A 21,739-nucleotide genomic window follows, 5' to 3' on the forward strand; every position below is an offset into this window, starting at 1 on the left:
CTCCCAAATACCCCCCCAAAAAAAATTATTCTAATTGTCCAAGTATCTTAAATCATCTATGCTAGTTGAGAGATCCAAATCACAGTTCTATTTGTTCTGTGAGTATAAAAGAGACATTCACACAAAAGGAGAAATGAGAACATATCACTATGCCTAAAACCTGGGCACCTTCTCAAAATATTTTAGTCAAACTACAACCAGAAAAGAAGGTATACTGGTTTTACCTTTACCAGTCTTAAATTTACCTGGTTCAAGCTTTAAGTGTTTCCACCTATTTCTCACATTTGTATTTAGCGTACAATCTATGTTCACTCTGTCTGTATATCCTTCCCAATTTCATGAGCTTCAGCTTTCAGCCTTTGCTTTTCCAATCTGAAGAGACACACTATTTTAGTCTCGCCTTACGTTTTTTTCATTATAAAAGTAACCTGCATTTAGTTGTCTTTAAATTTTGTGTTGAATAAATTTGCTTAGTTGGTTCTAATTAGTATTGAGAGTACCAAGAAGTCTAGACTGAACTTTATTATTTCTCTCAACCTGTAAATCAATGACAGCATTGATTCTCCCAAAAGAACCCAACTCTTGAGTACCTTAACTCTCCTCCAGGACCTTCGTTTTTAGACCCTGTCTCACCTCTATGCTTACCATCTTGATGCAAATACCAAAAGTGGTACTATGGACAATCAAGTTTCCAGAATTGCTTGGTGATATTGAGGTGCAGGCTGTGAATTATCTCTTTGTGCAGGTACAGTTTTAGGGTCATTTTTGGATGGAGATCTCAACCTTTCAGGTGCTTGTTCTCCCACTCGGGTATTTTAAGTAGGGGATTAACCAGGCAGTTTGGTAGTACAAAGGCCAGCACACGGAGTTCCTAGGTTTCTCCCATCAGCCACCTTAATGACTAAAAAACTCATGCTTTTGGATTCAGTTTCTTCTACTCAAAAGCAGGGAAATGGGAACTGGTTTTCAAATTCTTCCCAAAATTCTCTGGGATTTCTTTGATGCCCTTTTGTAGGCTATTAGGGAAGGGGTAATTGAACTGGTAGAGTTCTGGGCACCACAGCTCCCCACCAGCCACAGAACCTCTGCTTTCACCTGTTTGATGTATTTGGCTTCCTTCTAAGACTGTCTAAAACAAGAATTTCTGGGTGAGAGGGCATTCTGACTGGTACATCTGTCACCGCATTGATCACCAGTCTTTATTCCACTGATCTGGTTAGCCCAGCAAGTGTCCTCTTCCTCCCTCACTGCTCCATGTGCATCCCTCCCCAAGCTGTGCACTAGGTCAAAGAGAACAACCTTCCCTTCCCAGATAGAGGAGGATGGTTGTTCTGTCAAGGATACATGAGCAGCTGATTCCCCCCTAGCACTGTCAAACAAGCTCTCAGGGCCCATTTGTAGCAGAATGTAGGGTAGTCAAGCTTCCAAGACTCCAGACACATCTAAATGAGGCTCTGCAATGTGGCAGCCTGCCTTTAAAAAAAAAAAATGAAATCAAACAAGAATTTTTAAGAGGAAAGGGAAGGAGAGCGGAGGGGAATGGAGGTGAAGGAAGAAGGGAAGGGAGTCATTGGACTATACAATATCCGATGGCCTTGGGATGAGTAAACCTCTATCATTGTAGAGTCTAGAAAACAGTAATCATTGAAACATTTCATGTAAACTGCACATATTATAGAGAATTAAAATTCATTCTCCATGTAATTCTCATAAAATTTATAATTCTAATATTTTCTGTTCTTTCTTGGGGGTTTGCTGTATGCCAGGCACTTTGCTAAGGGCTTCACTAACATATCACTTTTTTTTTTCCAAGTCAAGTTGTTGTCCTTTCAGTCTTAGTTGTGGAGGGCGCAGCTCAGCTCCAGGTCCAGGGGCCATTGCTAGTTGCAGGGGGCGCTGCCCACCATCCCTTGCGGGACTCGAGGAATTGAACTGGCAACCTTGTGGTTGAGAGCCCACTGGCCCATGTGGGAATTGAACCGGCAGCCTTCGGAGTTAGGAGCATGGAGCTCTAACCGCCTGAGCCACTAGGCCGGCCCCACATATCACTTTGCATTTAATCTTCACAACAACCTTGTGGTGAGTAGCATTATGTCCATTTTATGAACGAGCAAATTAAGGCTTAGAGAGGTTAAGCAATCTGCCCAAGGTCACAACCCTGGTAAGTGACTTTTTTAAGGTTCAGACTGAAGTCTATATGACTCTATAAATTAAGCTCTTAAACATTAATGTGCCTAAAATATTTCTCTGAGCAGAAGGCATTAGAATGGGGGGGAAATACAATAACACAAATTAATATGACCCAAATGGTCATATAACAGAAGCACAGAAATTTTATTTTGGGAATTATAATTTACAAAGAAATAATGAAAGAAAATAAAAACCATCTGTACAATGAAAACTTCACTCTGCAGTAACTCAGTTTATCATAAGAAGCATGAGGTCCCTGACATGCACATTGGTAGATACAGAGTAACTTGCAGAGAAACAACAAATTGAGTTGTCTACTTTGTACAGGTGAAATTTCAATTGCTTTCCTTTTTTTCCTTTAAATCACTATTTATTTTAGTATATATGAGGGGTTGAGAGAAGTAATTAACCACAATTCTATAATTGTTTTGTATACATAGCTTAGAGAGCTATAACTAAGTAAAGGATTAAGGTTCTAAAGTTTCCTAATAAAACACTGTGTGCATAGTTTGGGTATATTTTGTATGTACAATTACAGATATAAAGTAAACCCTTGTATTTTTGAGAGCTGAACCATTGTAGCTAGATCTCACATGTTTCAAAATGATTGCTTTGACTTCAAGTGACCAAGTAGAAAGAAAGCTAATTAATTGCTGCTTATCTAATCTTCTTCACATCATACTCTCTGATCACTTCACTCACATAAACATTACTGGACCCTGTCAACTCCAAGGATATTCCCAGACTGTTCTCCAGAATCCTATTGATATTCTGTACTCCCTTTCACAAACCCCTCAAACACACCATTTTCCATTATTATTTAGTAATTTAAAAAATACATTCATCTCTTTTTTTGCCATCCCTATTATATGATATAACCCATTATACAATTATACAGTATTTAAGGTATTCATCTATTTTAAAAATAATTTGTTATATTTTGTTCATGTTATCCTTTTATCTTATTATCATCTTGATGTGTCAGAGACTGGTTGACTGTTCCTCAAACACATCTCCCCTCCTTTCTGGACCCATAGTTGGACTCCATTCCTGTTGTTGCCTATGATGGAGTTCTAGTCAGTGGAATGTGATTGGTGTGCCCTTCCAGATATGGCCCATCGAAACCCTTCAAGTACCACCTTCTATGTTCTTCTATTGTACTAGATTTATACAGATGAACATGACATCCTCAGAAGTCATGCCTTAAACATGGTGGAGCCCAAAAGATGAAAGGAGCCTGGGCCCCTGAATCACCCAGCCCATCAACAGGAAAACGTGTTTTTGACTTACATGAATGAGAAATAAATATCTGTTGTTTATAAACCATTATGCATTTAGAATATATTATATATTTCATATGCATTATAGATTGGGTATCTTTTGGTGTGATTAAACAAAGTTTGTTCAGTTCCTGAATAAATATTTAATACAAATAAGCATTATGATAAAAGAATTTAATTAACATTTGTTGGTCTAGTGGCAGTCACTGGCAGTAGTAGTATGCCAGTCATTCCACTAGGCACTTTATATAAGCTGGCATGCTTAATTTACTCAGTACCCTTTTAGTTGGACATGCCAGTGTGCCCTCCAGGATGAGCAAACCAAGGATCAATGGAGTGAAGTTAACCAAAGATACCAAGTGGCAGAGCTGATATCCACACAATGTCTGTCTGGCTCCCAACCTGTGTTCGTCCTACTACACCATGATAATTCCTTTTCCCCTGGTTCTTTTTTCCTTCCTTAACTAAGGCCCCAAATTATGCCATGTCCTTAAAGAGAAAAGTTGTTCTAAATGTATTACTTGAGTCAGAAGAAAAAGAAAGCAAATTAATAAAATTTTTAAAAATATATTTTTATATCTGTGCTTGAATTTTTATTGGTCCATGCAATGATTTGATGAAAAATCATAATAACCCATTCCATGACAGAGTCCTCAGATTTAGTACTACATTGATATGAGTCTATTAAAAAAGCTATTGACAGTCCCCAAAATATATAATACACTATCCTAGAAAAGAATAAAAGATGAATTAGAGCATTGATTGCTCACTACACCATAATTTTGCTAAAATTAAGTAAAAATAACTGCTAAGGTAATACTTGTATTTTTACATTATATCGAAACTTCCCAAAACATATTCTGGTCTCTACAAGGAATCAATAAGCTTTTCTTGCAAGGGTGGAGCCCAGAAGATGAAAAGATCCTGGGTCTCTGAATCATCCAGCCCATTACACTCTTGAATGGGTGTAATACATTTCTGCTGGGTAGGAAAAATCAGTTTGAAGTGTGATTTTAACTTTTGTTATACTTTGGCGCAATGAGTAGTCAAAACAGTCATTTTTGTCATCTAGAATAATAATTTTGTATTCAAATACTAATGTGGAAAGAATCTAACTCTGTGTTTCTTTTGAAAATCTTTCTATTTCCTCTCTCCATTCTCCAAGAATGCATACACACCTACTTCACTCACCCAGAGCTCTTTGTGGCTTAAGAAGCAATGCTAAAATCCCAACTCCTTTTTCTGAAGGATTAGTTTTCAAAGGACAGCTCTCCTTTAACTATTTGTCTTTTCCCCTCTCATTTCTCACTAAGAGTACAAATAATCACAGCAGACAGCCCCCAAATTTTCTACTGTACCATTGTATGTTCAGTTGACTTCTCTTGCTCATAGCAAACATTCTGTATCCTGAACAACTAAAATCTTGCAACTCTTATCCTGAAGATTACATTAAATTGAAAAATCTTAATCAGTAGAAGCAAGTAGGGGGCTGCTAAAAGTACTGAAATATTTGGCCATTCCAGACCACCTTGTAGATAAAATTTGTAACCACAGTGTTTCTTGACCAGAAGCCACCTATTTCTTAGAATGTCATACCCCACTTTGTAAGAAACTGATAAATCTTGAGGATCTCCTATTGATATTTTAAAGTGGATGCAGTCAATCTTTTTGGTATTTCTTGCATAAATTGTATGATGGTTTCAAAAGTAAGCCTATAGCCACAATTGGGTATTCTTTAGGAAATGAAAGAACAACTCTCATTTATAAATTTTATCCTCCTTAAATACATGAACAACAACAACAACAACAACAACAAAACTTACCTAAGACAGCTAATTGATTGAAGGTAGTTCTGCAAAATAATAATATTCATGTCCAATCAAGACAGTTTCAGTACTCTCTCAGAAGAGTGAAATACTTTACCAAAGTTACTGGGCAAAAAAATTTTTAGAAAGGGTTGGTGAAATTAAGGTGATCTAGACATCATCAGTATATGTGAAATTCTTTTTAGATGTTCGTCTCTTACACTCATCTCTTAGTGTTGCCACTCTATTTCTGACTCCTTATTTGTGGGTTTGTGACAAGAAACTTGCCTAAAATCATTCCTATGGCTGTATCTGTTTGTTTGGAGAGCACTCAAAATGCAAAAAGATGAGAGTCCAACAGTGGAAAAATCTACACTTTGAGACTATAGTGTTGTGCTTTACCTCTAGACTGCCCTTTCCTCCTACATCCACTTATTTGGCTATTCGTCCATCGCCCACTCTAGTTCTATGTGGCCTGGAAAGGGCTTTTACTTCTCTGATTCTGTAACCAGAGTCTATGGCCCAAGTTTGGCAAGTTTTTCCCTAGTAATAATGTTGATTCAGTAATGGCCATCTGAATTAAGCCAGTCCTGTCAAAGCAAAGGCCAAGAGTTTTGAAGAAAATAGGATAGAGGCTTCCTGTGAATACAACCAACACAAGATAAAAGACTGAGAAGAGGAATAGAATCTTAATGAAATCATTTTGGTCCCTATTTCCAGTTGTGCCTGCAGCCAGAGTACTTGTGGAATTTTGTGTTATGTGACTCGAACTTAATGCAGGTTTTTCATCCCATCACATGCTACATAAATGATTTTAATTGACTCCCTACCATAGCCTTTATTTCCTTAATTGTTTTTAATGACAGCACAGGAAAAATTAAAATAGCTTTGCCCTATCCAAAGCAAATGATCAGAACAACAAGAACAATAAATCTCATTTTCCACAGTAGCAAAAATGATTTCTGTCACTCTTTCATGCTAACAATTTTGTGGTTGTTGGCTTCCCATAGATTAAAGGCCCTTTCCACTAGAGCATGCTAGGTAGGGGCCAGGCAGAGCATTCACCAGATATCATTGTTCATTCAAAATGATAATTAATATAGTTTTAAATGTGGTGTTACTGACATGTGCTGAAAATCAAGAGTGATCATGCTTTTACCTTTAAACCACTGCTCTTAACTAGGGTATGAGACATTAAAACAAAAATAAAAGTGTGTCACAAACACAAGAGATATCACTCAGCTTATGTATAAAAATGTTGTGGTTAAAGAAACTCAATGTGATATACTACTTGCAAAAGAAATTGAAAGTAAGTCATTTTTTTTCAAATTTTTGATTAAAAGTTATTTTCCTTTTTGAAAATGAAAATTGGTTTTATGTTGCTCTCCTTGTCAAAGCCATTTAAGTAGATCAGGTTAGAGGTCCTAATTATAAGTTGTTGGCAGCCTGTGTTTATTCTGATACACAGTCTGACAAGTAGACTGTTTGTTTGTTTTAATTTAAAGATAATTTACTACCCATAAAAAGTAGGAGATTAATGGTCCTAGAAATTTAAATCAGTTCCCTATTCACCAACTAAAGAGAGTCTAATCTAAGGAAGTCTATATTTCCGTACCAATTTGTCTCATAGGTGAGAATGTAGTTTATACTCCACAATAATTCAATCCTTAGTTTTTCTCTTCAGATTCCCCACAAGGGTGCTAATTGTGTTGGTGACTTTTGTTACATTCACATTAAGAATTATTCTGAGTTCTCAACATCATTTTGTATAATCGAACAGCCAGCAGATAGCAATGACTTTTATCACTGCCTAAACTTCCATTTTTGAAATAGAAGACTCTGTAACTCATTAGCAATTCCACAACCACTGAAGGCCTATTTTTCCTGTCTTTCAACAGAAAACTATAATTGTTTTACATTTACTTCTAAAGAAGCATTTGACCTATTCATGGATTGGTGCCTTCAATTGAGTCTTCCAGTATAAGAATATTTATGTAGACCATGTTGAGCAATATAGAAATGTCTCCAAATTGGGTTGATACTATTATTGTAGTAGACTTCAAATTTAAGGGCTTACATCATTTTATTCAGCCAAAAGTTTCTAGTAGTTTTATATATACAACCTCTACATAAAACCATTGTTATGCACGTAGTGTTTAAATTTTAAAAACAAAGTTGTAAAAGATGAGGAGGCAGACACCTCAATAAGGGGAAAAAAAACGTGCAAGAACATGAACAGGTAATTCACAAAAGAAGAAGTACAAAGGTCCAATAAGCATATGAACAAGTAATTGATGTCATTAATAATAGATAAAATACTAAATAAAACAACAGTGACAAATAATTTTTCACCTATCAGATCACCAAAGATTGAAAAGAGCAGTGATACCTAGTATTAACACTAATACAGTATAGGTGGAAATGTGAAATATCACAATAATTCTGCAGGAAAATTTAACAGGATTTATAGAAATCACTTTTTAAAAAGTATTTTTTCATGGTTAGGAACTTTCCCACAGGAAAGAATTTAAAATGATGTAAAAATATTTGAATAAAAATGTTCATGACTACAATAAGCCATATACTGGACAGGAACCTGCAGTGTGTGTGTGTGTGTTTTCTCACTTTTCTATCTTCAATGTCAAATACAGTATCTGGCATATTACAGAAGTTCAATATTTGTTTAATTAATTACTTACATTGAGAAAAGATTTCACTCCATCTAAATATCTAGCATTAAAGCATGCAATAAAATAAATTATGATCTAGTTTTACAATAAAATATTATACACATTTAGAAAATAATGTCAGTCAATATACATCAACATGCAATGACATTTACTATAAATTAAAGATAAAGCTACAAAATAATATGATTTAATTTTGTAAAATTAAATTTTAAAATATTTCCAGTATATATTCTACATTATAATATTAAGAGTGATATGTGTGGGTTATGAAATTCAACTCCTTTTTTTATTCATCTGTATTTTCAAAACTGTCTACAAAGACTGTGTATTAAATCCTAGAACAAATTAGGTGAATTTTTATAAAATAAAAAGCATGGAAAGAAAGATCCAAGATGGTGGAGTAAATAAACACTGAACACAATGTGTTTCTTCCATGAACACATTAAAATTACAACTAAATTACAAAACAATCAACCTGGAGAGCCATTTGAAGTCTAGCTAAACACAAGTTTTATAACTTCTGAAGGATATAAAGAAAAAGCCACGTCGAGACTTGTAGGAGGGGTGGAGATGCAAAATGGGCTGGGCCCCAAACTCCATGTGGCGGTTGAGAACCAAGAGGGTTGTCTCAGACACGAAGGTTCCCATCTGGAGGAGCGAAAGACCCCGGCTCTATACCAGCCTTACCAGCCCAGAGTACTGGTGCGAGGAAGAGGAGCCTCTAAAAGATGTGCTTGTGAAAAACAGCCAAACGTTCTCTTAAATAGCCAGCACAAAGACTCATTCACTCACAGGCACTCACCTTGGGATCCAGCAGAGGGACAGTGACTCAGGGAACCTCGGAGACGTACAGGGGGCAGGCTGAGGTGTGTGGTTTTGGACGAAGAACTGGAGGACAGTCAACATTTTCTCTGTAAGGGTTTCACCTTCCAAGTAGCCAATAGACAGACACCATCTTTCCTGTGTTGAGCCTGCCCCCTTCAGCCAAATCTGAATCTGATTGGCCTGGTGAGCTCTGCTGCTCTGCCCTGCTGACTCACTGGCACCCCACCCCACCCAACTCGCGCACAGCTGGAGGCTCTTTCTCCACCTGTATTGCACTCTTTCTTAGAAAACTATCTCAGTCCGGCAGGCCCCAGGTAAGCAACGACTGGCGTCAGTGTGCTCAGAGACTTATGCTGAGTAGCTCTAGGCTCAGCACTGTCACCAAACCAGAATTTACATTAACCTGGTGACCACAATTCTTCTTAATCTAGTGACTCCCTGAGGCCCTGACTCACCCGGCTCACATACTGCATGAGGCATTTACAGTGGCTGAACCTTAAGAGAGCTGGCAGGTGGCAGCAGGCCTTGGGGTGTCCTGGGTTTTTGCGGAACTACCCTAGACCTGGTACTGGTAGGAGCTGTTTTTAGTTTGCAACATGGCCTCTCCCATGTGCCTCCAGGTGCAGCACAGGCAGTGAACAACCTCGGATCACTTTGTAGCTCCTACCATGTAGTCTCCCGGGTCACAGGCAGTGGCTGACCTGAGTCTGCACTGAAGCCCCTCCCAAAAGGCCCCAGAACAAACATACTTGGAGATTGGCTTCAGACCACAGCAGAGCACTGCTCAATGAGCCCAATAATGGCAGTCTCAACAAGCACCAGAGCCCACTGGGGTGAATCCCACTCAGTGGGGTCAGCCTCCTGCACAGCAGCCCATAAGCTGTGGATGTGGCCAAACCCCACAGCCAGTCAGCCTGAGCATCAGTCCCACCCACTAAGGTGCCAAAAGCAATCAAGGCTCAACTATAACAGGAGGGTACACACAACCCATGCAAAGAACACTCCTGGAGTACCCAGCTCAGGTGACGAGAGAGACTGTGCCAATGGGCCCCACAGGACACCTACTACATAATGCCACCCGACCAAGAATGGAAGACATAGCAGATCTACCTAATACATAGAAACACACACAGAGAGGCAGCCAAAATTAGGAAGCAAAGAAATACATCCCAAATGAAAAAAAATAGGAGAAAATTCCAGAAAAAGAACTAAATGAAATGGAGGCAAGCAACCTACCAGAGACAGAGTTCAAAACAATGGTTACAAGGATACTCAAGGAACTTAGTGAGAACTTCAACAAAGAGCTAGCAAGCATTTAAAAAGGACATAGAAACCATAAAAAAGAACCAGTCATAAGTGAAGAATACCATAACTGAAATAAAGAATGCACTAGAAGGAATCACTAGAAGACTAGGTCCAAATTTCCAGGTATAAAATAAATAAGTCATGGGGATGTTATATACAGCAGAGGAAATATAGTCAATAATATTGTGATAACATGGTACAGTGTTAGATGGTTGCTGGACTTATCATAGTGATCCCTTATTTAGGTATATACATATTGAATAACTATGGTGTACCCCTGAAACTAATATAATATTGTATGTTAGCTATATTTTTAATAAAAATCTTTTTAAAAGGTGGGAAGGGATTATGAAGTACAAATTGTTACACAGTAATGATGGGGATGTAGGGCATAGCATAAGGAATATAGTCAATTATATTGTAAGAACTATGTATGAAGTTGGACAATTAAGTTCACAAACTCATCCTAGAAAAAGTACTGTATATCTCATTGCTGAATATCACTATGGTCACCCTCGAGGTACTCCCATTGGGAAGCTATGCACTGACAACCAGTGCCTAGTCCACCCTTCAAAGCAATTTTGGAATTCTTTTTCTAGAATGGCCATCAGGCCTCTCTTCGTATTACACTTGATGTTCTGAATGTCATCAAAATGTCTTCCTTCCAATATTTCCTTTATCTTTGGGTAAAGAAAGAAGTCATTGGGGGCCAGATCAGGTGAGTAGGGAGGGTGTTCCAATACAGTTATTTGTTTACTGGCTAAAAACTCCCTCACAGACAGTGCAGTGTGAGCTGGTGCATTGTCATGATGCAAGAGCTGTGAATTGTTGGCAAAAAGTTCAGGTCATCTAACTTTTTCACATAGTCTTTCCAGTAATTCCCAATGGTAAACTTGGTTAACTGTTTGTCCAGTTGGTACAAATTAATAATGCATAATCTCTCTGATATCAGAAAAGATTGGCAACATAGTTGCAACAAGTTCGCAAACTTAATTGGCAGACTTAGTATGGTGACAGACGGGTACTAGGTTCATTAGGGTGATAGATGGGAGGGGGTTGGGGGCAGGGTGAAGAAGGTGAAGGGATTACAAAATACAAACTGGTAGTTACACAACAGTCATGGGGATATAAAGTAAAACACAGGTAATATAGTCAGTAATATGGTAACAACTATGTATAGTGCCAGGAAGATCATTTCTTAAATTATATAAATGTCTAACTACTATTCTGTACACCTGAAATTAAAATAATATTGAATGTCAAAAAAAGAGAAATTTTTTCTGAGAATAACAACAATTTAATCAGGCGTTGGGGAGAGGTAAGGCAGGGGATTTGAGGCATTGAGACTGAATGATGAAAAAATGAATTTTACCTACATGTATATGTTATCTCTGCTTTTTTGTGTGTTTTAAAGATTACATCATATAAAACTTTTAAGACAATAAACAAAAGTGATAGAGAACTTATGAACTGTGGAAAATATTTGCAAAACGAATACCAAGAAATTAAACAAATTCTAAGTATATAATGAACTCATAAATCAATTAACATATTAAATTGACAAAGAACATGAAGACAATTCACAAAAGGAAAAGAAAAAATGACAATGACTAATAAGCATATGAAAATAATTGTATGCTTGTATAATAATCTGTTAGCTATGTCTAACAGTCAAAAAATTTTATTTAAAATGAGAGAATTTCTTAACTAGTAATAGTTTTAAAATGACAAAAATCGATTTCTGACTTGATTAAAGTGGCAATTTGAAATACTGTTGGTAAGTGTGTAAACTGTCACAAACTTTCTAGTAAAATACATATTAAATCTTAACATTTTACTTATTCTTAGACACAGCAATTTTACTTCTAGGCATATAAACTAAAAAACAATCAAGAACATGCATGAAAATTTATCCAGAGAAATATATTAAAGTGATGTTTATAATAGTAAAAGAGATGTAAATAACCTAAATATATAAAAATAGATGCACTAAGTCACTATGATGGATTTATCAATGAAATTTTCTTCGTCCTTTCATTCATTCATTTTTTAAGAAAAATATTTAACCAGTGTCAGACATTGGTTACACACTGGGAATACAATAACAGACAAAGACATATTCCATGCTTCAAGGAGGGTCATATGATAGACAAAATCTGGCAGTGGGGTATCGTAGCCATTTGTTGCAGTAATCAAGGAAGCCTCACTCAAGGGGAGATGAAAAAGGTGAGATCTGAAAAATAAGAAACCTGTCATGCAGTGACCTGGGGAAAGAGGATTCCAGAACATTAAAATAATTCTGCGGAGAATATTTAAAACATAGGAAAATGTTCCTGTCAAATTAACTGGGGAATAAATAAGTGTCAACATCACATGTAATACAGTAATAATATCTATAAATATGTACATCACACATATAATTGGAAAGAAAGATATCAAAATTTTAACAGTGGCTATTTTGAGTGGTGAAAATGTGAGTTGATTTTTTTTCATTTATCAGTGATTTGTAAGTATTCTATAATAAGAAAATAATATATTTTCTATAATGATATATATTTCTTCATAATAAGGAAACAACTAATTTAAAAAATTAATTAAGAGTCTTTGCATTTACAAAGTATGGTTTCACACTTAGGTACTCTGAAGTTGAAAGTGTGCCAAATACTGAAGCCATAGGACACATGTTGTACAACTTTCCTTAAATATTGAATATACTGAAGTATTTGGAGAAATAGTGACAGTGACTCAGATAACTGACCATGTAAATTGCTAGGGAGCTTACACTAAGATTGATGGATATGCTTTACTTGGGTGATTTCCACTGGAATATTGGACAAGACTCGTTTATTAAGCACATCCTATATTGCCAGGGCACTTTGCTAAGTAGTAGACATCAGTAGATAATGTAGACAGGGCTTCTATATTCATGAAACTTGTATTCTAACATGGATGGACCTAGAGGGTATTATGCTAAGTGAAATAAGTCAGACAGAGAAAGACAAATACCATATGATTTCACTTATATATGGAACATTAAAAACAAAATAAACAAGCAAAGAAAAACAGAAACAAACTCATAGATACTGAGAACAAACTAACGGTTGCCAGATGTGAGGGGGGTTGGGAGGCTGGGTGGAAAAGGTGAAGGGAGTAAGAAGTATAAATTGGCAGTTACAAAATAGTCATGGGGATGTACACTACAGCATAGGGAATATAGTCAATAATATTGTAATAACTATGTATGGTGCCAGGTGGGTACCAGACTTATTGGGGGATCACTTCATAAGTTATGTAAATGTCTAACCACTCTGCTATACATTTGAAGCTAATATAATATTGAATGTCAACTGTAGTTAAATAATAAATAAACGTATTCCAATTTTTATCATCATAAGGTGATAAATTTATTAAATTTGTTAGTCAATAATTTTATTAACATTAATTCAAAAAATATTCATGGAGAGCCTGTAATGTCAGACTATGTTCTAGGTAATGGCAATAGAGCCATAAACAAATACTCCCTCATTTACCACAATTTAGACAAGGTCCAAATAAGGAAAAAAGTAACTTAAACATAACTAATAGAACTGTTACCTACCTAAATATTAAAACTTGAGCTGTTCATAAAAGTGCAATATGTAAGAAAATGATGTTCATATTTCTTTATATATTAAACCTTCGGTAAATATTAGTGAAAGTATTTTCCATCTTACTGATTTATGTGTTGACCAGTATAGGGTCAGAGGACAACATACTTTTCCACAAAAAGAGACACTGGAAGAACGTTCAAGTTGAAATGTTAAAAGAAAACAAAAATCAACCGCTGCACATTTTACTTACTGTAATTCTCTGGGTAAGCCTCATTCTCCCCAGGGTTGGCAGAGAAGACTACTAATAAAGCTATACAACTTGCAAAATTTTGTGAATGCTGGATGGTGATTGACTGGCAAAGCCATGATGGATGATTTTTCCAAGTGGCAAGAAGCTTGAGCAAGCTCTAATGTAATTTGGGGCTTAATTATTTGGAAAAGGGGTAAATGACACATGAATGAAATCCATAAGTGATACAAACCTGGGAGTTATAAATACCAATGAGAACAAATAGTGCCGAGGTGTAGGGAAGTTGTATATATCAGGAGGTAATAGCCCAGAGAAGCTCCGCTTCTTGGAAATATGCAGGAGATATGGAGGACTAACGCTGTCTGCTGGGCCTGTTAACTAGAAAACTATATCTAAAAGTTTGCAGACCACATGCCCCCTCTTGTATACACATTATTGCACTTGTACATCATTTCATGGTCAAGATTTGTAGTCTTCTGATATGGTTCCTATTTAAAGAGTCTAGAGATAAATAGATTTCAATAGAGCAACAAATATGTTTATTCAAGTAGGACCCTGGAACAGAAATAACAGTTAATGGGAAATCAATTAAAAGGGAGGTGGAGAGCAATACATTGGGTATCATTGGATTTAACATTTAAAAAATGTAAACATGGTGGTTATTACAGGTGTTCATCTCTGATCATGGTTCAAATCTGCTTCTAAAGTCCTGGATCCCCACCCCGCTGCTAAAGAAAGAAACATACTAACGGTTCTCCCAAATCCTTCATTTTCTTTCAGTCTGATTCTTTCTCAAAGTATTTTTTTCTCAAACTGTGACATCAAATTTTATAAGCATGCCAGCTTAAATTCTTTCTCTCCATCATATGTCACCCTGTGGGTCTGGTGTACTCCTGAGGCCACTGATTTTCTCAAAGGCAGTATTAGAACACCGCACAAGCTGGCAGATATTGCTTCTCCAATCACGACCTGCCACAGGGGTGATTTGAGGATTCAGAGTACATGTTTTTCCACAATTAGTTTTCTCTATAAAAAATAGCTTCTTTTGAAAATAGTGAAATTTAAATATTAATGTTTATTAGTGGACACACTGTATTTTAAAGGAATATTCAACAAAGTGAAAATATTAAAAATGTATTAGCACCTAGTTACAATTAATGTTCTTTCCATATCTTCAACTCTTAGCTTCAGTGTTTAATACTCATTGGTTCTATCTTCACATCACACTACTTGGAACTTTTCCTGTTGTGGGAACCTCTCATCATAGGCCTCTGGAATCCTGATGGTCAAATATCTCATCTGCACAGTCCTTCCCTTAAAGAAGTTTTAGACTTGCCTCTGCTGTGCTCGGGAGCAGATGGTGCTGAGACCTCTCACTCCCCTACTAGCCATTATTTCCCTCTTCCCTCTCTTAGAGAAGTCAGGAAGTCACCTTTTCATCCCACAGGGATTGGCAGAAACTGAAAAGGATTTTATATAAATATAATAAATAATAGTATATTATATACATATTCCTGTGATAAATACTATCTTGAAAACTGATTACCTGTTTCTTTTACTTTCCAGAAACTCATTCTTACCCCCTCCCATTTCGCATTGGCCTCATCAACAAATACAGTTCATCACCTTTCAAACTTGTCCCAAATCCAAGGAATCTACTGAAACTGATTTGCATCAAAAGACTTGGAAATGTAACTAGGGTTTTGCTAATAAACGTTAACAATTTATTCTGGAGTGGGATAAGCAGGGGTAGCGGGAAGGCATGATTTGTAGCATTTGCCATTTCTGTGATGTAAATCCACCCTAGCTGGTTTCAAGCTTCCAATGTGATGTCACTTATGTGGAACTGGAAAGAAATTATAACAATTGGCTCATGTGAGCCAATGTGGGTAGGCTCCAACACACCACTGGAACACTCAGCTTTACTACACCCAAACCTTTAAAATGCATTACATAGCACATAACAGGTTTCAAAATGGAGAAATTATGTAACTTCATGTGGCCACCTAGGCATAAGTTTTGGGGTCCTTACTTCCATTCCTGGCCCTTGCTTCTTGCAGCGGCTGTGCATTACCTGAGTAGAAAGTCAGATACATTTCCACTCTATAAATTTTGAACGCAAAAACATCTGAAATCATTTTGAAGACCTAACACAGGTTAATGTTATTAGCTATTATGTATATCCAATCCATCACCTCTCAACATGATTGCATTAAGCAGCACCTCTGTTCATCCTCACATTACCTGGATTACAATTGTCCCATTGCTAAGATTATTTCAAAGTAAGGCAGACAAAGTATTTGAAAAATATACACTCAGGAATAATCCAGAGTTGAAGAAAGTGGATAAATTGTGGGAGGGAAATTGCGTCATTAGCAAATAAGAGTATTCCGGTTGTATTTCCTGATGTTCAATATTAATAGGAAAATTATGCACAAGAAATTTTCCTCTGAGACAAAATAAAGTAACTCAAAATCATTCAAAGAACTTTGATTTTCATAGTTTATCATTTATAGCTCAAATTTGTCCTCTTTCATGAAGAAATTCTACCACATCCTGCTATAAAAAGGTCTTGTTTCACCACCCAGGTGATAAACCCCTAGAGGATGTGACAGGCCAGCTATTTTTTGCATCCTCCACAAAAATTCAACATTCTGTAGTTCGTTGATTGATTGTTCAATCAATTGATTTTAGCTAAATTAGAAGGTTTTTGACTGACACCAGTGATTTTCTGAATCCATAGATAGGGTTTTTAGTTTTTCTAAACTAAAACTACATACATGATGACAAATAATTTTTTCTGATTTGCACATTTCTTTATATGGAAACTCATAAAAAATGCATAAAACTAATCATGTTTAGTCATTTCTTAACCCAAAACAATCTTTCCTGAAAAGAAAGTGGAAGTTAAACTATTAACCTGGAAAATATAGACTAGGTAGCATTCTAGTCATTGTTGTGCAACAAATCATCCCCAAACTTAGTGGTATAAAGCAACACTCTTTTATTATCCCTCAGCATACAGCTGGATGATTCTGGTTTAGGATCTCTCTCATGAAGTTGCAATGATATGATTGCTGGTACTCAGACAGCTTGTCAGAAGGAGGATGGCTGGGCAGCTTTTATCTGCTCATAGTCTCAGGACCTTTCCATGTGGTCTCACCATGAGGTCTCTCCAGCAGAGGGGACTCAGGAGAGCCATACATCTTTCATGCTGGTTCAGTAAATATTGTAGGTGAGTGTCCTAAATTAAACTGACAGAAGCTGCATGGACTTTCCTTACCTAATCTCAGAGACCACACAACTTCAAGTTTGCCATATTCTCTTAGTTAAGGAAGTCTCAAGGAGGAGAGGAATAGACTCCACTTCTATTGTTTTACTTTTTTTTTTTAATTTAAAGAATAACTAACATGCAGTAAACTGAAATGGACTATTTGATTTGTTTTGACAAATGTATAAAACTGTGAAACAATCATTACAACCAAGATGATAAACTTACCCGTTACTCCTGAAAGTTTTCTCAAACCCCTTGATACCCACCCACTCCCTTATCTTTCCCTCAATTCTTGGCAACTACTAATCAGCTTTCTATCACTACTGATTAGTTTGCATTTTCTGGATTTTATACACTAAATTGAATCCTATAAGAAGTACTCTTTGTCTGGCTTCTTTTCCTCAGCATAACCATTATGAAATCCATCCATGTTGTTGTGCATATCAATAGTTCACAACAATATTGTCATGCATATCAATGCATATCAATAGTCATTCCATAATTTAGTTACTATGTTAGAGATATTTGGGCTATTTCCAGTTTGGGGCTATTACAAACAAGGCTGCTATGAACATTTGTGTATAGGTTTTGGCATGGCTACACATTTTCGTTTCTCTGTGATAAATTCCAAGAAGTATGTTTGCTGAGTTGTATGGCAAGTGTATGTTTAGCTTTTTAAAAACTGTTGTGAAATACAGTGGCTGTATCATTTTACGTTCCCACCAGCAGTGTATAGTCTAGTTTTTCTGCATTCTCACCACCATTTGACGCTAGCCCTATTTTTTATTTTATTTTAGTCGTTCTGATGGATGTACACATTGCAGTTTTAATGTGAATTTCTTTAATGATGTTAAACATCTTTTCGTATGCCTATTTGCCATCTGTATATCTTTTCAGTGAAATGTCTATTTATATCTTTTGCACATTTTCTAATTGGATTTTTATTTTTACTGTTGAGTTCTGAGAGTTCTTTACATAGCATATACAAGTCAATTGTGAGGTCAATTATCTTTAAAAGAGATCTAAATAAGAAAAAATTCTTTATGAAATAGACATTTTCAGCACTTTTCATTTCCATGCGGTCTCAGTTTCTTTCTTCCTTAAGAAATTTAACATCTCCTATAGTGTGGGTGTGTGGGTCATTTTGTGTGTATGAAACATCTTTCATCTTTGAAAGTCATTTTTGCTAGGTATAGAATTTTTTTGTCTTTTAAACTATAAAAACATTGCTTCACTGTCTGCTAACTTGCATTATTTCCAACGAGAAATTTACTGTCATCGTTACCTTTTTTCCCCCCGCTGTACAATATGCCTTTTTTCCTCTGGCTACTTTTAAGATTTTTTTTCTTTCTCACTGGTTTTGAGCAATTTGATTATGATGTGCCTTAGTATGGTGAGTCACATGCCCATCTCTACCCAACCCCTGGCAAAGGAGAATAGAATCATAATGAAGAATTTAGACCAACTATGACTCATTTCATGGAAATATGCTTATCTTCTCTGAGCCTATTTTTGCATGATATTTGGAAAGGAAACCAGAGTTTTGTTAGCAAATAAAAAGAGGAAAGGAAAATTTGGAAAAAAAAAAAAGAGTAAAGACAAAAGCTTGAGTATATCAAAGAAAACAGGATAGAAATTAATTAAAAGATCTTATACTTTTAAATATACTACCATGTAATAAAATAATCACCACTGGTATGACATATTTGTTTAGCTGGTTTGGGATTAGAGTCAGAATGGTATATGTACATAAAGCAAATATTTTGGGTGTCCAGACAGAATTAGGGTTGAGTTAGAGTTAGCCCTACCTATTTAATGACTGTTGGCCTCAGTTTACATAATTTGTAAAGAGATTTTTATACTATAAGTGCTTTTGGCATTCTAAAGTTGATAGAGAACTATGGAGTGGGTGAGGGAGAATATATTAGAGCAAAGAAAGGGCAACATTTAATCTCAAACCAAAGTCTTAAAGAGGCACCCTAACCTCCACTTCCTCAAATGGTGCCGGTAGACAATATGAACATAGTATTCTTGGATCCATCCTTCTGTGTGTCCCTAGCAATTCATGAAATAACCTCAGGGTTGAAGAGGCAACCTATCGGAGAGTCTCAAGGGTCGTTTCATTTACAAATTCTGTCTTAGCCAGCAAAAAGCAGTGTTTTTCATGAATGTTGGAGTTTCATAGCTGACCCATCACCATAATCTAACAAAACTGATGGTTGATGTGGAAGTCTTAATTATACTTCTTTATAGTAGTAATATTATGAGAAAATAAGGGTGTAAGAGTACATCACAGAACATCTTTCATGTACTCCACTCATTTTATTTCTGAATTATCAAAAATGGAATGAAATGCACAATAAATATTGGCTAGGCCAAATTTGGCTAAGAATGATGGTTTTACCAGGGACTGTACTCCTGTAAAGGAATTTAGAACAGTGTTATAATTCTTATATGTATGTTCTTCTGGTATTTGAATATGGGCTATGGTTTGATGGAAAGTGGGAAATTTGAGGGTCTTACTAAAGATATTCTGAAACTAGCATAACAGGTGTCCATTTATTCCGTATACCTTCAGGAATAAACAACACATACTAAACTTCCTCAGTGGCCAGTAAATAAGGACTTCTCTGCCTACAGATGATATTACACATCTCTCAGTTAACTCTGAAATCTAAGTGCAAAATCCAGCCTTCCTGGACATTGCCCTATGGATTTGTAACACTCCCTGAGACACTTTGATTCTATAACCCAAAGACTATAAAGCACTCACCTATTTGAGATTTTTGGATTAAAAATATAATACAGACATATAATAACACTTTCATATGTTGCTTTTTCATGAAAAAATGTAAGAACTGCAGTGAAAATGAAGAACAGACTTCCTCCTATCAACTTGATATATTCTTCATTTAACCATTTGAAGACACCAAAGCAAAAGAAAGGTCATCATCAAAAACATGGCATAGTGTTTTTATCTGACCAGGAAAATGTGTTGCTCTGGTTCACAGTGAGAACTGTGACCCAGACGAAGGAGAGTACCACACTTAAAATCTGGTTTGCAATGCATCTTTCATTTCAGCAAATGACCTCCTTTCTGCCATATATCAAAGAAGTTGTATAAGGTCAGCTAACCTCTTTACAGTGGGTGAGACAAAAGTCAGTGCTGCTACCTCGGCAGGGTTTCCATGTCTGATTCTTCCCCCTAAACTGCAATAGGGTAATCAGTCCTGGGTAGGAGACAAACCACCCTTTTGGTTTGTAGAAGTCATTTGGGGTAGTTGAAATAGCAAAAGGTATGGGTTTTGCAAATTGCTCAAATCAAATTGAGAATGAAAGGGAGCACTATTAATAATTATGTAAAGACAAATAGAAATGAAATAAGTCCTGAGCAAACAGGGGCAATTGATCACCCAACTCGTATAGAAAAATGAGGGAAGGATTGTAAGAAATGTAAACAAATATGCAAAGTGTAGCCACTAAAACTCTGTACTTTATGGCCATTATATTGTCATAGAAACACAAATGAGTTGGCATGTAGAAATCCCCTTCCCAGACAGCATGGGTTGATGTCATTTGTGTTGTTATCACAGGAGGTGGAAAGTGTAACTGGGAGAAAGCACTTCTGCAAATAGCACAGGAGCTTCTGCTAATAATTATAATGTGAGATTACTATGAGGTAAAATGATAGGAAGGATACAGAGGGTTAGGAGGTCCTCATTTGCTGTCTTTCGTTTTGGTCACTTGTTCCCTTTTCTGATAGCTACCAGCACAGAGGAGAAAAAAGAATGTCCAGAGCAAGAGACTCGGTCCTTGTTCCAGCTGTGAGTCTCTCGTGGGAACGAGAGCTACTCAGACTGCCCCAACGAAATGGCATCCTTGGGGGCTCTCGCCAGAGTTACTTCAGTGAGCTCATACTTTTTATAGCTAAAACCATTTTCAAGGATAGAGAAATCCAGGAGTTAATTTTTGTCTTAAACCCTTTAACTGTAAAGCACAAATGAATACTAATTGAGAAATCTATTTAGCAAATATTTGGGGAAGAAAAAAACACACCTTTTTTTTTTTATTGTTGTTGTTGAAATGTTTCCCAATCCTCACTCCCTCAAAAAAAAAAAAAAAAAAAAATAGGGGTTCGGGTGGGGCCGAACAGAGAAAAGGAGAAAAGTGGCTTCAGCTCAGTGAAACACTAAAAAATGCACATGAATCAATTATGAAAAAGAGAAGTTCCCTTTGAATGAGGAAAAGCTGATTGGAATTAAGATAGGCTTTGTTCCTATCTGCAAGGTACAAGGAGGGGACTTTTCAGTGGAACAGAAAAGGGGGATTTGGGACTGTTTGGCTGCTTAATGCCATAGTGCTTCAGAGCCCATGTGAAAATTTGCTGCTGGCTATTAATCATCATTGTGCCCCTGCAAAGAAGCTGTTACAATGATGACTATATGTCATTATATTCCCACTGTAAGTAACAAATCAGAGAGCTGGGAAAGTTGGATAAGAGCGGCTGGCAAACTTTTAAGCGGTCGAATC

The 21,739-nt window shown here is 36.4% G+C and overlaps 1 protein-coding gene across 2 annotated transcripts in view; it reads right to left on the reverse strand.

Annotated features, from left to right (window-relative positions):
- Positions 1 to 2,322: 2,322 nt before the first annotated feature.
- The window catches only part of LOC109448670 (uncharacterized), a 139,795-nt gene continuing 120,378 nt past the window's right edge, over positions 2,323 to 21,739 (reverse strand). For both annotated transcript variants that reach the window (XM_088796607.1, XM_088796605.1), the window contains one exon: positions 2,323 to 12,328. The gene's annotated coding sequence lies outside the window, so the exon portion shown is untranslated. The remainder of the gene's footprint in view (positions 12,329 to 21,739) is intronic.

Source organism: Rhinolophus sinicus, chromosome 3, assembly GCF_057876585.1.
Source record: "Rhinolophus sinicus isolate RSI-liver-muscle chromosome 3, RSI-T2T, whole genome shotgun sequence".
NCBI lineage: Eukaryota > Metazoa > Chordata > Mammalia > Chiroptera > Rhinolophidae > Rhinolophus > Rhinolophus sinicus.